Raw genomic sequence first — 4826 nt, 5'->3', positions numbered from 1 at the left:
GAGTCTTTTTAAATGATATATAATGTGATGTTTTGTTCTGTAGAGTGTCATGAAAGTAGGCAGAAGGAAAGTAAAAGCAAAGAGAAATTCTGTTAGCAAGAATCATCAAATACAGACATATAAATCCATCAGCTCATCAGTAGTGGCTGGAAAAGAAAATATTGCAAGGGACATGTGGAACCAGCCAGTGGTATATGATGCACACAGAATGCCCATTACGTGCCCGCTCTTGGTTTCCCTTTGCCTGGATAGAGCCCTGTCCACATACCTGCACATCAAGAATGGGAAACAAAGAGCTGTGCATTGATCTCCACTGTAGCTTCTCCAATATGAATACAGCACACAGTTCATTCTTTTACAAATTAGAGCAGCATTTCCAAACCTTTATTAACAGAGAAACCCTTTTTCAGTTTCAGTTCTTGGGGAACCCCCGCTATGATTACTATATCCTCAGCTTACAGTATATTAGCATGCTGATCAGTGGGAAGAATGCTCTTTACATTGCTGGCCATTGGGAAGAGATAAAAATAAAACAAATTGCTCAAGGAACTCCTAGCAACCTCTGGAGGAATTATAGTTTAAAAATATGGGAGCTGACTTTGGCAGAATAGTCTTTATATTGAACCTTTTCAAGGTACCATGTAACCCAATTACAAGCAAAAGCCACACATTTAAATGACTTCTCACACTTGATGGTTACATCTCCATACCCATTCCATTCATGGCCCATTGGTCATAGCATTGAGGGGCTCCCAGGCTTGGCGTGGATCAGCTGTAATCTTTGCATCCCAATGTCTACATTAGAAGAGATTTGGGGAAGGGGTCCAGACACTGTAGGTGGACCTTTTATTTTCAATGGAAAGTTCTTTTTAAATAAAGGTAAGCTGAGCTTGGGAGGACCATGAAGGCTTCTATCGCTGTCCTCTTCTGATAATGGAAGCGTCCATGTTATTTGTTTGGTTTTATTAATTGGGGTAACATTGGGGTAACAAGTTATTAGGCATAATGCCCAGGTTCTGGGTCCTAAATCCTAAATCTGATTTGGCTATACCTTCTGGAAGAAGAAATATGCAGCCATGATGTTTGACTTTTTCAAGGTCATTACCAGAGATGATCTTTGAGATGCAGAAAATTTGACTCTAATGCAAACTTGACTTGAAAATTAGCCAAACCAACTCTCCCTCTTATTGACCATCATATTGTAACCATCATGGTAATGAAACTAGAATCAATATTTCTGATCTTTCACCTTTAAAGAGACACTCCAACAATAATAACATTTTGACTATAAAGAATTATTCTTGCCTGTCCTGGCTGCCACACTTGTGGACAATTGTTCTCATTGCTCTGCAAGAATCTTCAAATTGCTCAAGGAACTCCTAGCAACCTCTGGAGGAATTATAGTTTAGGAATGAGGGAGCTGACTTTGGCAGAATAGTCCTTATATTGAACCTTTCCAAGGTACCATGTAACTCAATCACAAGCAAAAGCCACACATTTAAATGACTTCTTACACTTGATGGTTACATCTCCATACCCATTCCATTCATGGCCCATTGGTCATAGCATTGAGGGGCTGGCAGGGTTGGGGTGGATCAGCTGTAATCTTTGCATCCCAATGTCTTCATTTGATGAACAAGCAGCCCTGACATAGAGGGGAATTACAAAGCACTGGAGGCGGATTGCCATTACAGGGGACCTTCTTTTAATATGAAATGTCATATAGCCAAATCCCACTTTCAAAGAGTGGCCAGATTTCACCTTTAAAGAGACACTCCAACAATAATAACATTTTGACTATAAAGATTTATTCTTGCATGTCCCGGCTGCCACACTTGTTGACAATTGTTCTCAATGTTCTTCAAGAATCTTCAGAATCTCTTCTGGAAGTGTTGGATAACTGCTTCCCCCGCTGTGCTCTGTGGTTTGATCCACCAGCCCATATGTCACTACAGAATGTAAAGGCCTGTGGATCGCACCAAGCCTTCCAACAGGGGGACCGGGAATCTGACACTCTGGAAAGTTTACTTATAATGAAGATCATTTAGAGCAATCTTTCTCAACCAGTGTTGCTTGGGGTTCCTGGATGAATGAGCAATTTGCTCCTCTCAGGTCGATTTAACCAATACCAATGATCTTTTTGGGTATCTGTAAGAGTGACATTCTTCCCTATAGCCAGCAATGTAAGAGGAATTCTTCCCACTGACCACCACACTAATATAATGTGAGCTGTGGATATAGGATTATAGAAGGGGTTCCCTGACGACCTGAAAGTTATTTCCCATCTTAATAAAGTTGAGAAACTCTGCTTTAGACGTTTCAGGTGGTTCCAAGATCAGCAGTATGAGTAAGGAGTAGTATATATAGTAAAACCAAAGTCCTGCTGGAAAGAACTGCCAGTTATTGGAGTTTTGCAGCAGACGAGATAATTTTTGCAAACAAATATTTTTCTGCATTCTCCTAGAACTTTTCATTTGCCTGTGCTCACTGAATGATGCTCATTCTTTGCATAGAATGCTGGAGGTGATATAACCCCGGTGTGCAGACATTCACATTATCAGTGACTGCCTAATGGCCACGGAAATCATCCCAGGACAAGGGGGGAGTGATGTGCGGCAGCCTGGCCCTGGAATCCTTTCCTTTGTGACCTATTTACTCTGCATGCAAATACACTCCCCACTCCAAGCTGACACCAGCTATCATGGCATTTTAATATTTCAACAACTCTTCCACCTGCTTGTGGTGCATCACGAGATAAATACTGAACCCAGTTGCTCTGATATATTTTACGGAACCTATACACAGCACCCTAATGTCGCCTCCACCAGCTCATCTCAAAAAGACTTGACAAAGAAATCTCTGATTTTAAAATCAGGTATGTAGTAAAAAAAAGATTATTAAAAGATTATTTTTATTTAACCTCCCTAGCGGTAACCCCGAGTGTGACTCGGGGTAGAAAAAAGTTGCTAAAAGTGGTAACCCCGAGTCACACTCAGGGTAGGTAAATCTATGGGAAGGTTAGTAAATACAGTGCTTACCTGACCCTCCGGGATCCCGCGCCATCCAGCGCCGCGATCTTTGTCTTCTTTCTTCTTCCTGCTTCTGCATCCGATGAGTCTCCGGGGAGTTCCCGGTGACGTTGATGCGCGTGTACGTTGCCGGCCTTGTGGGGCGGAAAATTCAAAATCATTTGTATTGCATTCAATACTAAATGACTATTGAATGCAATACATTGGATTTATATGTGTAAAAGCAGTACATTGTTTTCAAGAACATTTATTATCCAGTATTTATTATACAGTGTTTTTAAATGATTTTGTGTTTCAAACTTTGTTATACTCATACTATTATATTATACTGTAAAATAAATTTTCATGAAAAACAATGTACTGCTTTTAGACATATAAAACAAGAAAGGAATGAACCGCTAGGGGGTTTAAAAAACTTTTAGCATGTTGATAAGAGTATAAATCAGTAACCAGAATGGTAAAATATAGGCAGACTTAACTTCAGTTTTAAATAGCAATCCCACCCACCATATTCACAGGCACATTTTAAAACAAATTGAAATGGTTCAGAATCCTGTGCCTATAGCAGATACTGGGCACAGCTGTTTACATAAAATCCCTGTAACCAATATATTTATATGTGTGAAAAATATCTGCATGGAGTTTGCAGGTTCTCCTTGTGTTTGCACGGATTTTGTCTGGGTTTCCCCCAAAAACTGACCTGAGATTGTATTACAGACATATGACTATAGGAGGGGCATTAGATTGGGAGCTCCTTTGAGGGACAGCTAGTGACATGACTATGGGCTTTGTACAGCGCTGTGTAATATGTCAGCGCTATATAAATACTGTGTTTATCTATATGTATGTATGTATATATAAATATATATATATATATATATATATATATTTATATAGTATGGGCTAAAAAATCCAGGTGGACCAGATTTTCTGATTTTTGAAGGTTATATATGCTGTATATATATAAAAATAAAATAACACTAAAGGAAAAGCAAATGAAATTGTAATGTTCACAAACTAAAAAAAACAGTTTTACAGAATTTTAATTCAACTAAACAAAATAAGGCCTTAGAATTTAAGTCATTACTGTACCCTTGAAAAGAAGCTAAATAGCAGATGGGCTGTCAGGATGATCATCTTCATGACTGACAGTAACAGAATCCTCAGCAACAGGAACAGCTTCAATTTGTGGAGGAAAAGCAAGACCTAACATCTGATTCTGGAGTACAGCACCATCAAAACATAAAACGGCGGCTCCAGAAAACAGCGCTCTGAAATCTATGCCAGAAAACTGAAGGATCCGAATTATTGATGATTGGAATTTTGAATGTTAACCTCTATATATATATGTTTTTATTTATCCCACATACTATTGTATGTTACTTCCTCCACCTCTTAGATTGTAAGCTCTTCAGGTCAGGGGCCTCTCCTCCTGACAGTCTGTCATTTGCAACCCCTATTTAATGTACAGAGCTGCATAATATGTTGGCGCTATATAAATCCTGTTTAATGATAATAATAATATTAATATTAGTAGCACTGTGTGAATAGAATTCTGTATTTTTGTCTAATAAAACAAAGAAACATTCTTGCATCACTCAATGCATAGGCTTCAATGTGAATATGCTTTGTTGCCATCTAGCGGCCGATTCTGGTATTTGTCAGCTCGCTCTGACAGATGGTAATATGTCACCATCTAGAGGTCACTGATGATTATAGCACCTTGCCTATAGAGTTGCATTGTTCCATGCTCCCCCTGCTGGCTGTTGTTGGAATAGTCCCTCCCTGGTCCCTCCT

The sequence above is a fragment of the Pyxicephalus adspersus genome, chromosome 1 (genome assembly GCF_032062135.1).
Source record: "Pyxicephalus adspersus chromosome 1, UCB_Pads_2.0, whole genome shotgun sequence".
NCBI lineage: Eukaryota > Metazoa > Chordata > Amphibia > Anura > Pyxicephalidae > Pyxicephalus > Pyxicephalus adspersus.
This window is presented reverse-complemented; position numbering follows the sequence as displayed.